Genomic DNA, 20,768 nt, shown 5'->3' with positions numbered 1-20,768 from the left:
GGAGGACTGTAGACATTGGTGACCAGCTCATCGAAGCATTGGGGGGCATATCCCAACAGCTGGCCACCATGACTGAGTACATTCCGCGGATGGCGGAGGGCCTGGATGCGATAGCCAGGAACACTGCTGCCACAGCCCTCCCAGTGGTCCAAGAGCGTGGCACGCCACCCCTAGGTTCTGCACCACCACTATGAATGACAGATGAGACCAAGGACCAAGATCCTGCTTATGCACCAGAGAATGTTCCCCCTCGGCACCCCCCGCTCCCATACCTGTGCAACCACCACCTCTACCTTCATCCCTCCCAATGAGGCACCACCTGAGGAGCTCCTCAGCCAGGCACTGTGGAGCAAGGAGGCATTATTGCCTGTGATATTTATGATTTCAGACCAATGTCGGTATAAAATTATTTTTATTGAACATAACCTTGTTGAGCATTATCTCAGATAGCTGGACTGTTACACACTGGTGATTCCTTAACATGAAAGGATTAAATATAACTTAACTTCAATCAACGTAAACTTTAACTGGCACCAAGGTGATGGGCACCATTGATGTCTGAGCTGCACACACACAGCAGTGTGTCAGCGTTTTCACTCACATCAACGCTCTTTCAGGCAAATCGTTTAGATATCAGCTCCTCACGTAAGAGTCTTGCAGCTATGTAGCCACCACGGGCCCTTTCCTGCAGTCTGGAGGGAGGCGTGGGCATGGTTGCATAGCCAGCCTGATTGTCTGGCCCTTGGTCAGCGTCCAGCCCCTCGTCCTCCTCTTCCTCTCTCTCATGAGGTGTAGCATTGGTACCTTCTGGCAATTCTTGGGCCCTCCTGATAGCCATGTTGTGCAGCATCAAGCACACGACCATGAATTTACCGACTTGCTCAGGGTTATATTGTAGCTCCCCTCCTGAGTGGTCAAGACATCTCAAGCTCTGCTTAAGCACAGTTATTGTTTGCTGGCCCCATTGCATTGAAAGTATAATAGCAATTGATCAGAAGCAATGATTTCCTCACTAAAATACACCTGGGGTAAACCCCCAATAGTCCAGAGTCTGAAAATATGTCTGTTGAGATGTTCACTTCACCTGAGAAGAACTCCAGAGTAATGCAAACTCCCCCGAAGTTGAAGCAGCCTTTTGAATGAAGCGACCTGCGATTTTAAAAATGGCAGCCACACCGCTGGAATTCGCTCAGAATAGTTCCACTTTTTCGAGGTGTTTTTTTGGGCGAGCGATATTGTGGGTGATATGTGTGCGAGGTGGTGAAAGTGACAGTGGGCGATCTCCTGGGCGTTAGTTTCCCCAAATGTGCTCTTTATGACAAAAAAAAGTGGGCGGGCGGTATTATTTTCTCCTCGCATTAAGCACATGGGGAAAGTAACGCTCGGCGATAAGTTTCCTAAAAATGCCCATCAGTTTCCATTTTGTGCCAAAATGGGCGATATTTAGGCGTTAGACGTCATTTCAGCAGTAAAATGGGCGTTGAGTGGATGTTAAGCATGCAAAAAGAGTGGAGGTTCTAGCCCGGTGTCTTTCTGCTGGGTGGGACATGTACAGCTGGTCACATTTATAATTGCATTGAATAAATGAAAATATTACTTACACTAGCTACTTGACCAAGGTCCTGCCATTTCTTTTTACACTGGCTTCCAGATCTCTTGGTGCTCACCATTGCGCAGTAATCTTCTGCAACTTGGTTCCAGCGTTTCTTCATTCATTTTGGTGGAACTTTTATGTGACCTCTGCTGGTATCCAGCTCCTGCCATCTGTTCTCAATCACAGTAACTAGTGTCTCCACTTCTTCCAGCAAGAAATTCTTGGTCCTTGGTCCACGTTGCATCTTGTATTGCTGCAGTTGCTCTCAAACACACACAGCACTGCTTCTGCATGCAGCTGTGATTTTTCAATGTTCTAACACACACACAGCACTCCTACTGGCACACACACAACTTTCTCTTTAAAAATGGCCGATTGCCAACTTGGAGCTCTACTGCGCATGCGCGGCCATTTCAGCGACGTCAGAATGTGAGTTTTTTTTCCCGCGTTTGCGCAGAAGGCCCTGCTGTGTTTTTCAGCGCAGACCGCAGGCTCCACCCCCCGAGGCGACTGGCCATGCTGCATGGGTCCGAATTACAGCAGAAACATCGGGGAAAGTTTGGACATGTTTTTCTGCCGCATTTCTGGACCTAAATAAGCGGCGCAACGCTGGCAATACGCCAGAAAATGGGCTTGGGGAAAATTGAGCCCTATGAAAGCAAGTGTTATGAGCTGTTGTAACTGTGGCAATAAGCATTCACTTGAAGCTTGGAAGCTGTAAGCTCCAACCAGTCTGGGGTCCTCATGGTCGGACCCAACTTCAGGGTTGGGATGATGATTGGCTGCGGAAACTTTGGCTAACTTTGATTACGACGACGTTGGTTTAAATTTGCTTAGATCAAGCTTCCCATTTGGATGTTCGGACTTGCCTTTGAAGGGCGATGGACTGGAGCAAGCATCAATTAGCATTGTACAGAGCAATCCTTCACTTAAACTATTCATCACTTGTACCAGCTCGGTATCAATCACGGACATGTCTTATGACGCACGAGTACACGAAAGGCATCTTCACCATCAGTACACTAGCTCGTCAGCATACTGATATTATGTAACAGTCATCCATTTAGTAAAAAAAAACAAAGGAAATTTTAAAATGTGTTTATGACATATCCCTTTTGTTTGTCCAAACTGGATTTTCAAATTCAGAAACCATGTGGCTCTTTAAATTACAGTAAGGCATTCACTTGAAGCTTGGAAGCTGTATCTGTGATAATATTGTATATGTAATTTTCCTTTTAAATTGGATGTACATACAATTATTCCCACACATGGGGGGTAGTTTGGACTTTTGCTGATATTGTTAAATGTGCAATATCGGTTTGGCTCCCCTGTCATAAACCTCTTCCATTTTTCATTTCTGTTGACTTTAGTGGAAACGAACATCAGGAGCGGTGTATAACAAGTAGCTGAGCTGTTATCGTACAAAGACAAAATTACCCCTGTGAACTGCTCTTTCGCACTGAGTCAACTAGAGTTGTTCTGCAAAACATATTGACAACATCAGCAGGAAATGACGTGATTGAATGTACAGATGAACCTCTTATACTCATCACCCCCATAACCCTGCTAAATTGACTAACCTTTCAAATTCTTTTTTAGAAACCGATGTTACCAATATAAATTTTGCCCCAGTAATTCAACCACTCCACTAATTTGAACCACTTATTTAGGATCTGAGCATCAATTTTCACTGTGCAAGTTGACAGCTTGCTAAACTTGGTTGGTCCGGCAGCTGGTCATGCAATGTGAAGGTATCTGTGAGATGGTCAATCAATGCTGGATCTACTGTTGCAGAGGGAGATAATCTTCTGGCAGGTTTTGTACTGATATTAACATGCTAACTAATCTTTCCCGTATATATTTTGCTGTGCTGTCTCCATTTTTAACTTAGCAATAGGAGTCTGGACTGAAGTCACGGGTGAGATTTCTCTACTTCATTCCACCATCAGTGTGATATTTAAATAGCAACTCTTGCTCTTAACCTCTGGATGTTAGGAGATGGGACGGTTATTGAAACCTTTTAAGGAGGCTGCATTTTTAACATGTTGGCCAGGTTTCCCAGGCCTCGGGAAACCCAGCAGTTAAAAGGAGGCGAGAAGGGCTGCATCCATCAGGTAAGTGCCTTTACAGCACTGTTTGTGGGCCAGGAGGAGCAGGAGTGTTTCCAACAGGCCCAACAAGCTAACACTGTAACGTTTCCCCCACCCCGCGATCTGTCCGGCCATCCACCTCCACGATAACTACCGGTCCCTTCGTGATCACCGTCGCATTCCCACCCCCCGATCACTTACCTCCCACGTTCTCCCCCGACCTCCCCATGATCATCCAACCCCCCTTATGTCTCCACTTCCCCTAACTCCACGATGTTTCTACATCCACCAATTCCACAATGTCTTTGTTCCACCATCTCCCCACTCCGTGATCCCTGCCCCATCCCCACCACCACCACTAAACCTACCCGCAGCCTTTCCCACTGGGCAGGCAGACAGCCAGACGGGAAACCTGGCAAAAACAATTAAAACACGCACGTCCAGATTTTTCAGCCATTCCTACCCACCTGATCCAAGATCACGCCTCGTTAAATATTGGGGCCATGGATTCTATGTAATTCTATAACTCCTGACCAGTCCAGGTTATCACTGCTGATTTTATTACTCCCATCGTCTCTAATATTAAATCCCTGGTCAGAACCTAGATTAATGGTTGGAGCAAGAATTATCATTTAAATATCACTGCGCTGGAAAATTACTACATTTCTATTAGCTCCAGACATCTGAGCAACAGCTAATAGGACGGTTAGAAGAAAAGCACATCTAAGTTGACCATTTTGCAAAGGCAAGGGGGGAGAAATTTGGTCATGCCTCATTTGGAGTGGTAACCCAGGCGGAGCGGTAATTTTAGCGCCTTGAAAAAGTTTGCACACACCGCCCAGAAATTCATCAGATTCGGTCGAAGAGCTGACAAGGGCGCTCAATCAGCCGTTGAACACTACAGCTGGGCGGTGGGGGGGGGGGGGGGGGGTGATAACGAAAGCCTTGTCGGTAAATTTGGCGAACCCATTGCGCATGTGCAGAACTCCGAGTCAGACCTCGGGAAAGTCGAGTCTTAAAGGCACAGCAACTCAAGTTCACGCATGCGCAGTTCCAGCTACACATGGTCTTCACAGCGCAAAAATGGAGGAGTAAGGAGGATCCCAGCTGTCTACCCACTTCTCACCCACCGCCCTTGATGCCTTGCTGGGGGCAGTGGAGAGTCGCTGGAGTGCCCTCCAGCCTGTAGGGGGACGAATGCCAGCGCCTCAGGATTTGAGAAGGCTCTGGAGGGAGGTGGCTGAGCACATTACAGCCCAGAGCACGGTGCTCACAACAGCGACCCAATGTCACAATACATTCAACGGCCTTACTACGGTCATCAGGGTGAGTACCCTTCCCATTTACCTTTCAAAGTCTTCATGTGAACCTCACTCTCTCACACAATGTAAAGACTTTGCAGTGCCTACCCCTTCTCTATGTGTACAGGCCATACTCCTCATTGCTGAAGCCAGCCTGAGACCTCTCTATCGCCTTACCAGACATGCCCTGCCCATCCAAGCGTCCCTCACCTTCTAGTTCCTTACTCAGCCTGAGTCCACCTATCAGCACCTTTCAACTCTCCATTTGCGGTCCCAGTCCTGAACATCAAACTTACTGGTAGTTGCTTGTGCCTCAGACCCACCATTCACACATCCAGTGTGTGATGCCTCGTAGGATGAACTGCCGATATGCACACTTCACCATATTACTCATGAGTACCCTACTGTAGGCACATGTGGCACACCAGCACCTACACAGTCACAAACAACTTTTTGCTTTTGTCATTGCAGGTCAAACTCGTGCACAATCTGCACATGATCGGGGGAGGGCCAGCCCTACCTCAGGACCTGACCGACATGGAGGAACGAGTACCCACACTCATGGGTGCTGCAGTCATGGCGGTGGAGGGCAGAGAGGCAGAGCGCCCGCTCAACAGTGACGGTATGTGAATGAGATGGCTGTTTTGTGTGAGTCCCCTTAGTCTTGAGGCCACATGCCTTTCAAGATGCTGCAACCAAAATAACAATGCCCCCCTCCTTTTTGCCTTCCTGCCCTCTCCCCAGCTAATAACCGCACCTCTGTTGCTTTGTGCTTACTCATGATGAGCTGGAAGGTAGCGCCAGCCTGCCCGTCAGCCTACGTCTTCAGACGATGGGGAAGATGAGAAGGAGGAGGAGGTGGAGAGCAGTGTGCCGGGACAGGGCGAGACGTCCAAAGTTGCATTGAGTGTGGAAGAGGCCATCTGCCTGGGGTTGGATGAACCTGAGGCTCCTGGTCCCAGTGGCCTGCAGCAGCACCTAGCGTGAGGGGAAACTCAGTGGCCAGCTCTCCGGAGGGTAAATCGGCCCATGAGCCGTGCTCACACACAGGCAGATGAGCACCTGGACTTGGAGGCTATGTCCAGGGAGACAATGCAGATGCACTGCGAGCTCATTGGTGCATTGGTGAGGATCCCGCCGAGCTTGGATGCACTTGCATCGAATGTGGCGGAGGCCGGCTCAACCTTGGCATTTGTGCTTCGGGGGCCCATCGAGCCCATCTTTGGTCGATTACAACAGATGATGGGTGCCACAAGTGACCATGGTGACCAAGACATAATGGTACAGGCCATGGCTGACGTGGCAGTAGCCCTTGAGCAGCAGGCCGAGACCGTAATACCTGCATTCTGCCATATCATTAGTGTATGTTGGCATCAATGTGCTGTCTGCTAAGATGCAGGGTCAAATTGATGACACGCAAGCATTGACTGCTGCCATCGTGTCTGAGGCTCTATCAGTCTAACGGGGACCTAACGGTGCCGAAGTAGGCCAGCAATCTGCACTCCACCAGATTGCTCCGGATGCTGAGGCTGTGCCTCGGGGGAGTGGCAGACTGTCGGTTGAGATGGAACGTGATGTCCTCTCTCAGGAGGACATCACTCGGTCTCCTGACATTGCCATTCCGCCTTTGCACCTGTCGCGGTCTGCACCCCAGCTATCCCACACTGCTGCCGCCCATTCTCAGGCGGCGCTGTCAGCATCCGGGCCTTCCAGGCCCAGAGCTGATGCAGGGTGTCCTGCTCGGCCATTGGTCCTGTCACCCTCAGACACACAGCAGTCCTCAAGTGGCCTTGCTGCAGGCATTGAGGACCCATTGAGAAGGAGCAGTAGGCGACGGAGGAGGGTGAAGCAGGGAGGCGGGAAATGCTTACGTAAGACCCACTGATGAAAGACGTGGCCTTGGGCCCTATGTAGAAAAGGTGTAAATGTTATTCAGCTGTTGTATTATTTGAAGGAGCGGTTGCCCCATTGTATTTTCTTTCAGGGGAGTGGGGTTTTTGGGGTTATTTGAGGGATATGCTTCCAATAAAATGTAACATTGAACGTTTCCTTCAGCCTCTGTTGTCCGATTGTTGACTTGTAACGGAAAGGTGGCAGTATCGTCCCACAATACATGTTCATTATTAGCTGCATCCCTCAGCTCACTCCTTTTAAGTGAAGTGTTCCCTTGTGAGCCGCCAACGACTAGCCCTGCCGCCGACAACATTGGCACTGCCTCCTCCGTGGATGCTGCTGGTCCTCGTCGTCTTGCTGTTCATTCAGGGTGTCGGTGGGCTCCTGGTCCTCCTCCTCCCCCTCTGCATTCTGGAATGGAGCTCATAAGGCCACGTGTATGCAGTCAATTGCTCTTTGGACCCTCGGGGAACCCACTATCCTGGAAAACCCACATGGGTCCTCATCCTGTTTCTCCCTGGCCAACAGGAAGGTGACGAAGTACATTCTACATGTGTAGAGTGCCTGTATGAAGTCGCAGATGCGCGATATGCTGTGAATTGTGAGACGCTGCATATGTCTCCTGATGCAGCCTGGAAGGAGCTGGAGGCATAGAGGGTGAGTGCCACCGTGATCTTCACTGCCTCGGGCAGCTCAGTCCTGGTGCTGATGTGAGGCTGCAGGTCTTCCTGCAGGAGGTGGCATATCTCTATAACTACCTCCTTTCGGAAGTGCACACTTCGACACACTGCTCCTCGGACAAGTCCAGGTATGAGCATTGACGCCGGTAATGCCGTGGTGGGTAACGCCTCCTGCCCTGACATCGAGGGGCTCTCCTCCTTCGGCCGTTGACATGACCAACGGACCTTCTCACTTCACGATGCCTTGCTGGAGCATGTAGAATGTGATGCTGGCGAACCAGTAATGCCCCCATTAAAGTTTTAGAAATAAGTTTCTCTCAAGCTCAACTGGTATGTCTGTCTGCTGCTGCAAACTCAGAGCCTCACACACCATGCTCTGTGTAAATGTTACACTGACTGTGACTGTAATGTATGTACATAAGGTCTGCCCACCACCAGGAGGCACTACCGTCGGAAGTCCTAGGGTCATAGGTACACTCGTGCTGGGCCCGGTATATAACCTGAACTTCACCTTTGTATCTTCACTTATGGAAGCCATTAAAGACTGACCAGGTTACACCTAGTAACTGACTCACAGTACAGAGTTCATTGTATCATTTCATACACTACAACTGGCGACAAGGCAAATACGAACCCACGTAAAAGTATGGCGAGCACAGCATGATCGAGTACTGTTGGAATTCTTGAGAGATTCAATGAGGGAGAGGATTGGGGAGATTTCACGGATTGTCTTGACCAGTATTTCGTGAGAAACGACCTAAACAAAGACAAGGATGCAGAGAAGCGCAGGGCAGTTCTTCTCACGGTCTGTGGCCCCAAGATCTATGCACTCATCAAGAATTTACTCTCACCCATTCTTCCCACAGAAAAGGATTACAAAGAACTGTGTGCTCTAGTTTGGGAACACCTTAAACCCACGGAAGGAATCTTCTTATCCAGATATCGCTTCTATAGGCACGTTCTCCAGAAGGCGAGGACATAGTGGCATTTGTTGCTGACCTGAGACGTATTGCAGGGCCTTGCAAATTTAGGCCTGCATTGGAAAACATGCTGCGTGACTTTTTCGTGATCGGGGTCAACCACAAGGCAATCTTAAATAAGCTGCTGGCTGCGGAGACGCTGGACCTCAGCAAGGTCATCACCATCGCCCAGGCTTGCATGTCCACGCAGAAAAGCACGAAGCAGATATCGTGACAAAACAGGAACTCCATGGCAAGTACTGTGTACAAAATTGTATCGACGGCCGGCAGAGCTGCACATGGCAGGGCCCACTCGATTGCGTCTGCAAGACCAGGAGCCGCTCAAAGTTCACCATCGAGGGCGCACTCAACTGCGTATGCGAGAACGGGAGCCGCTCAAAGCCTGCCATCAGGCGCAAATCCGAGCTCAACGTGTTGGCGTTGCGGGGGCAATCACCGACCCATCAGTGCCGCTTCAGGCAGTATGTATGCAGAGGGTGTGCGAAGACGGGGCATCTTCAGCGGATGTGTCCGCAGCGGAGCAAGCAAGCTGCGACACACCACGTGGATGATGATCAATTCAGTGTGGATCTGGTGATGCAGCCCGAGGTATTTGAGCGCTCCAACGAGGAAGTGTATAGCAAACGTGCATTCCTAACAAAGAGCCAACCAATAATGATGGAGGTTAAATTAAACGACATGCCGGTATCTATGTAATTAGACACGGGTGCGAGTCAATCGATAATGAGCCAGAGGACTTTCGAAAAACTGTGGGAGACTAAGGCAGAGAGACTCAAGCTGAATCCGATAAATGCGAAGTTGCGTACCTACACCACAAAGCTCCTACCAGTGATCGGTAGTGCAGCAATAAGAGTGTCGTTCGAACAGCGGTTCATGATCTACCATTATTGATTATCCCGGGCAACGGCCCATCGTTATTCGGCAGGAGTTGGCTCAAGAAAATAAAATGGAAATGGTACGATATCAAAGCTTTGTCATCAGCGGATGATGATTTGTCTGCTCAAGTGCTGAGCAAATTTCCCTCACTGTTTGAACCAGGAATTGGCAGCTTCAAGGGAGCCAAGGTGCAGATTCACATAGACTCAGATGCAAGGCCCATCCATCACAAAGCCAGGACAGTCCTGCACATGATGAGAGAAAAGGTCAAGGTAAATATGTAAAACGTTCTGTTTTTAACGGGGACTGGTCGACCATCCCCAAGGAAATAGGTGATGAAAACAAACCGTACAGCCGTCACAAAGATGAGCTTTCCATCCAGTCCGACTGTTTACTGTGGGGTAATCGTGTTGTAATGCCCAAGAAAGGCAGAGCGAGATTTGTACGGGAGTTACATAGTATGCATCCCGGTATTGTCATGATGAAGGCCATCACCAGGTCCTATGTTTGGTGGCCTGGCATTGACTGGGACTCAGTCATGCATGCATCAGTGCAGCACTTGCATGCAGTTAAGCAATGCCCCAAAGGAAGCTCCGGTCAGTCTGTGGTCATGGCCATCCAAACCGTGGTCTAGAATCCTCATCGACTTTGCGGGCCCCTTCTTCGGTAAAATGTTTTTTATGGTGGTGGATGCACACTCCAAATGGATAGACTGTGTGATCATATCATCCAACACTTCCACTGTCACCATTGAGAACCTGAGAGCCATGTTTGATACACATGGTCTGTCATACATCGTTGTCAGCGACAACGGACTGTGTTTCACGAGCCTGGAGTTTCAAGAGTTTATGAAACGCAATGGTGTAAAACACACGAGGTCAGCCCCGTTCAAACCTGCGTCCAATGGTCAAGCGGAGCGGGCAGTTCAAACCATCAAGCAGAGCCTGAACCGCGTAACTCACGGTTCCTTGCAGGCACGCCTGTCACGCATACTGCTCAGTTACAGGACAAGGCCACACACGCTCACCAGGGTCCTGCCTGCGGAACTATTGATGAAGAGAGGCTTCAAAACCAGGCTCTCTATAGTCCATCCTGACCTTAACAATCCTGTTAAAACCCGACGTCAACGCCAGCAGTGGTATCACGACCGCACCGCAGTTTCACGCGACATATCTGTAAATGACCCAGTGTATGTATTTCACCATGGTCAAGGGCCCAAGTGGCTCCCGGGCAATTTTACGGATAAGGGGGGTAACTGGGTGTATATGGTTAAGCTCAAGAATAGACAGATGTGCAGGAAATGCATTGATCAAATGAAGCTAAGACAAACTGACGAACTGGAACAGTTGGAAGTAGTCACCGTGAGCTTAGAGGACCAACCAACTCACGTCCAGCCATCAGAAGAACCCACTGTGGTCAACACCCAGCCCCAAGTCGTGAGAAACTCGAAAAGCACTGGGATTGTACTGAGATGGTCAACCAGGGAGCAAAGGGCTCTGGACCGTCTGAACTTTTAATATGGACTTGTGCCAAGAACTGGGGGGGGGTGGGGGTTAATGATGTAATAAGAACATAAGAACATAAGAAATAGGAACAGGAGAAGGCCATACAGCCCCTTGAGCCTGCTCTGCCATTCAATATCATGGCTGAACTAATCATGGACTCAGCTCCACTTCCCCGCCCGCTCCCCATAACCCCTTAGCCCCTTATCGCTCAAGAAACTGTCCATTTCTGTGAAATTTATTCAATGTCCCAGCTTCCACAGCTCTCTGAGGCAGCAAATTCCATTGATTTACAACACTCAGAGAAGAAATTCCTCCTCATCTCTGTTTTAAATGGGTGGCCCCTTATTCTAAGATCGTGCCCTCTAGTTCTAGTCTCCCCCATCAGTGGAAACATCCTCTCTGCATCCACCTTGTCAAGCCCCCTCATAATCTTATACGTTTCGATAAGATCACCTCTCATTCTTCTGAATTCCAATGAGTAGAGGCCCAACCTACTCAACCTTTCCTCATAAGCCAACCCCCTCATCCCCAAAATCAACCAAGTGAACCTTCTCTGAATTGCCTCCAAAGCAAGCATATCCTTTCGTAAATATGACAACCAAAACTGCACGCAATATTCCAGGTGTGGCCTCACCAATACCTTGTATAGCCGAGCAAGACTTCCCTGCTTTTATACTCCATCTCCTTTGCAATAAAGGTCAAGATACCATTGGCCTTCTTGATCACTTGCTGTACCTGCATACTATCCTTTTGTGTTTCATGCACAACATAAGAACATAAGAACATAAGAATTAGGAACAGGATTAGGCCATCTAGCCCCTCGAGTCTGCTCCGCCACTCAACAAGATCATGGCTGATCTGGCCGTGGACTCAGCTCCACTTACCCGCACGCTCCCCGTAACCCTTAATTCCCTTATTGGTTAAAAATCTATCTATCTGTGATTTGAATACATTCAATGAGCTAGCCTCAACTGCTTCCCTGGGCAGAGAATTCCACAGATTCACAATCCTCTGGGAGAAGAAATTCCTTCTCAACTCGGTTTTAAATTGGCTCCCCCGTATTTTGAGGCTGTGCCCCCTAGTTCTAGTCTCCCCGACCAGTGGAAACAACCTCTCTGCCTCTATCTTGTCTATCCCTTTCATTATTTTAAATGTTTCTATAAGATCACCCCTCATTCTTCTGAACTCCAACAAGTAAAGACCCAGTCTACTCAATCTATCATCATAAGGTAACCCTCTCATCTCCGGAATCAGCCTAGTGAATCGTCTCTGTACCCTCTCCAAAGCTAGTATATCCTTCCTTAAGTAAGGTGACCAAAACTACACGCAGTACTCCAGGTGCGGCCTCACCAATACCCTGTACAGTTGCAGCAAGACCTCCCTGCTTTTGTACTCCATCCCTCTCGCAATGAAGGCCAACATTCCATTCGTCTTCCTGATTACTTGCTGCACCTGCAAACTAACTTTTTGAGATTCATGCACAAGGACCCCCAGGTCCTTCTGCACCGCAGCATGTTGTAATTTCTCCCCATTCAAATAATATTCCCTTTTCCTGTTTTTTTTTCCCAAGGTGGATGACCTCACAGTTTCTGACATTGTATTCCATCTGCCAAACCTTAGCCCATTCGCTTAACCTATCTAAATCTCTTTGCAGCCCCTCTGTGTCCTTGACACAACCCGCTTTCCCATTAATCTTTGTGTCATCTGCAAATTTTGTTACACTACACTCTGTCCCCTCTTCCAGGTCATCTATGTATAGTGTAAACAGTTGTGGTCCCAACACCGATCCCTGTGGCACACCACTAACCACCGATTTCCAACCCGAAAAGGACCCATTTATCCCGACTCTCTGCTTTCTGTTAGCCAGCCAATTCTCGATCCATGCTAATATATTTCCTCTGACTCCGCGTACCTTTATCTTCTGCAGTAACCTTTTGTGTGGCACCTTATCGAATGCCTTTTGGAAATCTAAATACACCACATCCATCGGTACACCTCTATCCACCATGCTCGTTATATCCTCAAAGAATTCCAGTAAATTAGTTAAACATGATTTCCCCTTCATGAATCCATGTTGCGTCTGCTTGATTGCACTATTCCTATCCAGATGTCCCGCTATTTCTTCCTTAATGATAGCTTCAAGCATTTTCCCCACTACAGATGTTAAACTAACCGGCCTATAGTTACCTGCCTTTTGTCTGCCCCCTTTTTTAAACAGAGGCATTACATTAGCTGCTTTCCAATCCGCTGATACCTCCCCAGAGTCCAAAGAATTTTGGTAGATTATAACGAATGCATCTGCTCTAACTTCCGCCATCTCTTTTAATACCCTGGGATGCATTTCATCAGGACCAGGGGACTTGTCTACCTTGAGTCCCATTAGCCTGTCCAGCACTACCCCCCTAGTGATAGTGATTGTCTCAAGGTCCTCCCTTCCCACATTCCTGTGACCAGCAATTTTTGGCATGGTTTTTGTGTCTTCCACTGTGAAGACCGAAGCAAAATAATTGTTTAAGGTCTCAGCCATTTCCACATTTCCCATTATTAAATCCCCCTTCTCATCTTCTAAGGGACCAACATTTACTTTAATCACTCTCTTCCATTTCATATATCAGTAAAAGCTTTTACTATCTGTTTTTATGTTTTGTGCAAGTTTACTTTCGTGATCTATCTTTCCTTTCTTTATTGCTTTCTTAGTCATTCTTTGCTGTCGTTTAAAATTTTCCCAATCTTCTAGTTTCCCACTAACCTTGGCCACCTTATATGCATTGGTTTTTAATTTGATACTCTCCTTTATTTCCTTGGTTATCCACGGCTGGTTATCCCTTCTCTTACCGCCCTTCTTTTTCACTGGAATATATTTTTGTTGAGCGCTATGAAAGAGCTTCTTAAAAGTCCTCCACTGTTCCTCAATTGTGCCACTGTTTAGTCTGTGTTTCCAGTCTACTTTAGCCAACTCTGCCCTCATCCCACTGTAGTCCCCTTTGTTTAAGCATAGTATGCTCGTTTGAGACACTACTTCCTCACCCTCAATCTGTATTACAAATTCAACCATACTGTGATCACTCATTCCGAGAGGATCTTTTACTTGGAGATCGTTTATTTTTCCTGTCTCATTACACAGGACCAGATCTAAGATAGCTTGCTCCCTTGTAGGTTCTGTAACATACTGTTCTAAGAAACAATCCCGTATGCATTCTATGAATTCCTCCTCAAGGCTACCCCTTGCGATTTGATTTGACCAATCGATATGTAGGTTAAAATCCCCCATGATTACTGCCGTTCCTTTTTCACATGCCTCCATTATTCCCCTGATTATTGTCCGCCCCACCGTGAAGATATTATTTGGGGGCCTATAAACTATGCCCACCAGTGACTTTTTCCCCTTACTATCTCTAATCTCCACCCACAATGATTCAACATTTTGTTCATTACAGCCAATATCGTCTCTCACAACTGCCCTAATATCATCCTTTATTAACAGAGCTACTCCACCTCCTTTCCCGCCTTGTCTATCTTTCCGAATTGTCAGATACCCCTGTATGTTAAATTCCCAGTCTTGGCCACCCTGCAACCACGTTTCTGTAATGGCCATCAAATCATACCCATTTGTAATGATTTGTGCCGTCAACTCATTGACTTTGTTTCAAATGCTGCGTGCGTTAAGGTAAAGTGTTTTAATACTAGTTTTTAAACCATGATTTTTAGTTTTGACCCCTCCTGCAGCCCCTTTATATTCAAACATATTGTCCCTTCCTATTACCCCAGTGCTACTCTGCTATGTTGCCTCCTGCCTTTTGCATCCTTTCTTGGGGTTCTGTTCATCTGAGCTCTCACCCACTCTAACTAGCTCAGAACCCTCTCCTGGGTTCCCATCCCCCTGCCAAGCTAGTTTAAAGCCCTCCCAACTGCACTATCAAAACCACCCGCGAGAACATTGGTCCCATCTCTGTTGAGGTGTAACCTGTCCGACTTGTACAGGTCCCACCTACCCCAGAAGCGGTCCCAATTGTTCAGGAAACTAAAGCCCTCCCTCCTACACCAATGCCCCAGCCACGTATTTATCTGACTAGCCTTCCTATTTCTACCCTCACTAGTACGTGGCACTGGCAGTAATCCCGAGATTACCACCTTTGAGGTCCTGGCTTTCAATCTTACTTCTCGCTCCCTAAACTCAGCTTTCAGGACCTCACCCCTATTTCTACTTATGTCGTTGGTACCAATGTGGACCACAACCACTGGCTGTTCCCCTTCTCTCCCCAGAATGCCCTGCAATCGCTCAGTGACATCATTGACCCTTGCACCAGGGAGGCAACACACCATCCTGATGTCACTTTTGCTGCCGCAGAAGCGCCTATCTGCTCCCCTAACTATTGAATCTCCTTTCACTATAGCCCTTCCCGTCTTCTTCCTCCCCCCCTGTGCAGCTGAGCCACCCACAGTGCTGTGGACTTGGCCCTGGCTGCACTCCCCAGAGGCATCACCGCCCTCGCCAGTAGTCAGAATAGAGTACCGGTTGGAGAGCGGGATAGTCTCAGGGGACTCCTGCACTACCTGCCTCACCATACTCTTGTGTGCGACGGTCACCCATTCCCTATCCTCCTGTACCCTTTTAATCTGTGGGGTGACCAACACTTGAAATGAGCTATCCACGTACCTCTCGTTCTCTCGGATGCTTCTCAGTGCCTCCAGTCCTCGCTCAAGCTCCAAGACTCGGCGCTCGAGTTGGAGGAGGTGGAGACACTTCCTGCACATGTGGTCATCCCCGTTGCGGGAAGCATCCAGGAATTCCCACATGGCACAGGTGTTGCATTCCGTTTGAACGAGCTGCCCTGCCATCCCATTAGTTACCCTTAAATTACCCAGCAAAAACACTGACTCCCACTACACACACTAAACAGCCATTTAGTAATTTATCCTCTGATCTATTAGAACACAAAATCAAAGAGGTATACTCACTAGCCGATCAGCCAACCACTTACCAGCTTGGCTGTGACGTCACTTTTTGATTTCAAGTACCCCCAGGTCCCACTGTACTGTGGCACTTTGCAATCTTTCTCCATTTAAATAATAACTTGCTCTTTGATTTTTCTGCCAAAGTGCATGACCTCACACTTTTCAACATAATACTCCATCTGCCAAAATTTTGCCCACTCACTTAGCCTGTCTATGTCCTTTTGCAGATTTTTTGTGTCCTCCTCACACATTGCTTTTCCTCCCATCTTTGCATCATCAGCAAACTTGGCTACGTTACATTCAGTCCCTTCTTCCAAGTCGTTAATATAGATTGTAAATAGTTGGGGTCCCAGCACTGATCCCTGCGGCACCCCACTAGTTACTGATTGCCAACCAGAGAATGAACCATTTATCCCAATTCTCTCTTTTCTGTTAGCCAATCCTCTATCCATGCTAATATATTACCCCCAACCCTGTGAACTTTTATCTTGTACAGTAACCTTTTATGTGGCACCTTGTCAAATGCCTTCTGGAAGTCCAAATACACCACATCCACTGGTTCCTCTTTATCCTCCCTGTTCGTTACATTCTCAAAGAATTCCAGCAAATTTGTCAAACATGACTTCCCCTTCATAAATCCATGCTGACTCTGCCGGACCGAATTTTGCTTTTCCAAATGTCCTGCTACTGCTTCTTTAATAATGGACTCCAACATTTTCCCAATAGATGTTAGGCTAACTGGTCTATAGTTTCCTGCTTTTAGTCTGCCTCCTTTTTGTCTGCCTCCTTTGCCTCAACCTTGCCGCTCCTGCAGAAGCACAGAGCTGGCAAACTTGAGTTGTACTGTGTTAATTAAGCACTATGTTAAGCACCATGTTAAGCACATACATGTGGGCCCAAGTTTCGGGTGGAGTTGCTCCAATTTTCTTGGAGCAACTAGTTTAGTTTGGAGTATCTTAGAAATCGCAATTCTCGGCACTTAGTTTGCTCCAGTTCTAGTGAGTTAGTTTAGGTTCATTTTAGCTCAGGTATTTTTTTTCAAAAGCGGGTGTGTCATGCCACTTAGGCCTGTTTTGCAAGTTTCAGCAGCGAAAACTTACTCCAAACTAACTTAGAATAGAGTAAGTGTCCACTTTTGTAAGTTCTGAAAAACCTTACCTAGAGTTAAGTTTAGTGCAGCCAGAGTCGGGGGAGTGGGGGGGAAGCATTAAACACAAAGGACACATTAACATCACAACAGGGGCTGGGGAAGGGAAGTTAGAGGATTTTCCATAAACACCTTCACAACAACATTAAAGAAGCAGTAAACACTAAACAAAGCAGTACATTTAAAGCACTAAGCACTAAACAAAGCACAAAAAGTAATAAGCAATTAATTAATAAAAAAATAGAAGGAACCCTGCACCTAAAGCACCAAGACCAAAGTAATAAGCAACCAATCAATAAAAAATTTAAAAATAGAAGTCCTAGCTTTATGTGCAGGGAAGGTGTTTCTGTCAGCCTCTCTCCGTGTCTCTGTCAGTGTCTCTGTCAGTGTCTCTGTCTCTGACAGTGAGGGGTGGGGGTGTGAAGAGAGGGTGGGGAGGGAGATGGGGGGAGAGGAGAGGCAGGGGGAGGGGAGGAAGGAGGAGGGAGGGGGCAGGGTGGAGGGGGGAGGGGTGAGAGGAGGATGAGGGAGGGAGGGACTGAATGCGGGGGAGGGAGGGGGTGGAGGGAGGAGGAGCTGAACGCGGGGGGGGCGGGGAGGAAGGCAGAACGGAGGCCCCCCTGCTCTGTCCTCCGGCCCTCTGATCATTTCGAGTGACCCCCAACCCACACTCCTCCATCCCTTCCCATGCTTCTCCCCCACCGATCACCTCCCCAGTGCCTCCCAACCCACGCTCCTCCATCCCTTCCCATGTTTCTCCATCCCTTCCCATGCTTCTCCACCACCGATCACCTTCCCAGTGCCCCCTTCCCATGCTCCTCCATCCCTCCCCGGTACCCACACCATTCTAAGACAGACTAGGGCAAAAACGCCCTGCTGAGCCATTGCGCATGCGCGCATGCTCCAATCCGCCTATGCAATGCTGCCGGTCCTCAGAAAAACACTGATCCCTAACCCCGCCCCCCTGCTGGCGCTGATCGATTTGCTCCGCCCCAGGGAGGCTCCACTGCGCCACGCCACGCTCCAGGACGACCGGAGAATTCCCCAGTAGGATTTCGTCGTGCTTTTTATCCCAGACAGGTCACGTAAATCTCAGAGGTGCGCCGTTTTCTCCAGCAGCGGAAACTTGGGCCCACAGAGTGGAAGGGAGTCGACTGGATATACGACACCCAGCTCTACCTCACTACCACACCTAGTCACTGGCTCACAGTATGGAGTTCATTTTATCATTTCATACACCACAGTGACCTCCGAGGGAAGCGCTTCCTCATCCTTTTATGTAGCCACCATTTAACGACTTTGCAAGGCTGTACCGACTGTTTTTTCAGACGTTGTCCTTAGCGGCCGCCAAATGAGGCAACCGCACCTAATTTACCAACCAGGGCACCAGCGTGGGCATTGCACCAGGACTGATGTCAGGATCGCACTGATTGTCAGCAGCCTGGCCCTACTGGTTTGTGTCCCTGGTGAAATCTAATTAATTTTTGGTTGGGGCGCTAAAAGCTGCACTTTGTAACCTCTTACGCTCCCATTAACGCTCCCTCTGGTCACTAATTGAGGCATTGGACAACTGAAAATCCAGCCTAACGACTCTAAATCAGTTCCATTGATACAACAACATCTTACATTTATATAGCACCTGCAACATAGTAAAACATCCCAAAGTGCTCCATAGGAACGTAATCAGACAAAACTTTACACCAAACCAAAGAAGGAGATGTTAGGACAGGTGACAAACGCTCGGTTAAAGAAACAAAAGCAAAATACTGCGGATACTGGAATCCGAAATAAAAACAGAAAATTCTGGAAATCTCAGCAGGTCAGGGAGCCTCTGGACTGAGAAACAGAGTTAACTTTTCAGGTCGATGGCCCTTCGTCAGAACTGGCGAATGTTCGAAATGAACAGATTCTTAAAGAGCACTGAAAGGGGGAGGGGAGGAAAGAAGGGAAGGTCTGTGATAGGGTGGAAGACAGGGGAGATTAGAGAGACAAAAGGTGTTATGTATGAAGAAAGAGTCAGGCTGAATACTGTGAAGTATATTCAAAGTAAAGTGTGACCGTAGTCTGTTATTGCAGGTCTCCAGAGTGCCTGTCCAACCTGCCCTTCTTGGGAACCACTACCCGATTTCCCCAAAGAAGGTAGGGTCTAAGGTGGGTTGCTCAGGATAGTCCGTGAATCTGAGTTTGATTTGGTCCAAGTGTTTCCAGTGAATGAGTCCATTTGAAAGTTTGACCCGAAACACCCTGCTCCCCTCTTTGGCCACAACAGTGCCGAGAAGCCACTGGGACTGTGTCCATACTTCAATACAAATACAGGATCATTGATTTCAACCTCACGTGGCACATTTGTGCTATCATGGTATGTACTTTGTTGAAGCCGCCTGCTCTCTACCTGTTCATGTAGATTGGGGTGAACTAACGAGAACCTTGTCTTCAGTGCCCTTTTCATGATCAGTTCAGTAGGTAGGATCCCTGTGAGCGAGTTGGGTCTCGTGCGGTAGCTAAGCAGGACTCAGGATAGACGAGTCTGCAGTGAGCCTTCCGTTACCCTCTTCAAGCCCTGCTTGATGGTTTGCACTGCTTTCTCTGCCTGATCATTGGATGCTGGTTTAAATGGGGCAGATGTGATATGTTTGATCCCATTGCAGATCATGAATTCTTTGAACTCGGCACTGGTAAAACATGGCCCATTGTCGCTCAGGACTTCGGGTAGCCCGTGCGTGGCAAACATGGCCCGCAGGCTTTCAGTGGTGGCAGCGGACGTGCTTGCCGACATTATCTCACATTCAATCCATTTGGAGTACGCATCTACAATCACAAGCAACATTTTACACAAGAACGGTCCTGCTTAGTCGACATGGACCCTAGACCACGGTTTGGAGGGCCAAGACCATAAACTTAGTGGTGCCTCCCTGGGTGCATTACTTAACTGCGAGCATGTATTACATCTGTGCACTCAGGACTCTAAGTCCGCATTGATACTGGGCCACCACACGTGGGATCTGGCTATCGCTTTATCATTACGATGCCTGGGTGGGTGCTGTGGAGGTCACTGATGAAGGTATCTCTGCCCTTCTTGGGAACCACTAGCCGATTTCCCCACAGAAGGCAGCCTGCCTGTATAGACCTTTCACCTTTGCGCCGCTGGAATGGCTTTATCTCTTCATGCATTTCCACTGGGACACTGGACCAGCTCCCGTGAAGCACACAGTTTTTGATTAGGGACAGTAAGGGGTCCTGGCTCGTTCAGGTTTTAATCTGTCGGGCTGTGACGGTTGATTGCTCACTCTCAAATGCTTCCATAACCATGACTAAATCTGCAGGCTGCTCCATTTCCACCCCGTGGTGGGCAATGGCAGCTTACTTAGAGCATCGGCACAGTTTTTTGTGCCTGGCCTGTGGCGGATGGTAGTTGTATGCAGACAACGTGAGTGCCCATCTCTGGATGTGGGCCTATGCGTTGGTATTTATCCCCTTACTCTCGGAAAACAGAGACACCGGTGGCTTATGGTCAGTTTCCAATTCAAATTTTAGACCAAACAGGTATTGATGCATTTTCTTTACCCCATAGACATACGCTAATGCTTCTTTTTCAATCATGCTGTAGGCTCTCTCAGCCTTAGACAGACTCCTGGATGCATAAGCAACCGGTTGCAATTTCCCCAAATCATTAGCTTGTTGCAATACACACCTGACGCCATATGACGACGCATCACATGCTAATACCAAACGTTTACATGGATCAT

This window comes from Pristiophorus japonicus, chromosome 1 (assembly GCF_044704955.1).
Source record: "Pristiophorus japonicus isolate sPriJap1 chromosome 1, sPriJap1.hap1, whole genome shotgun sequence".
In the NCBI taxonomy this organism is placed as follows: Eukaryota; Metazoa; Chordata; class Chondrichthyes; family Pristiophoridae; genus Pristiophorus; species Pristiophorus japonicus.
This window is presented reverse-complemented; position numbering follows the sequence as displayed.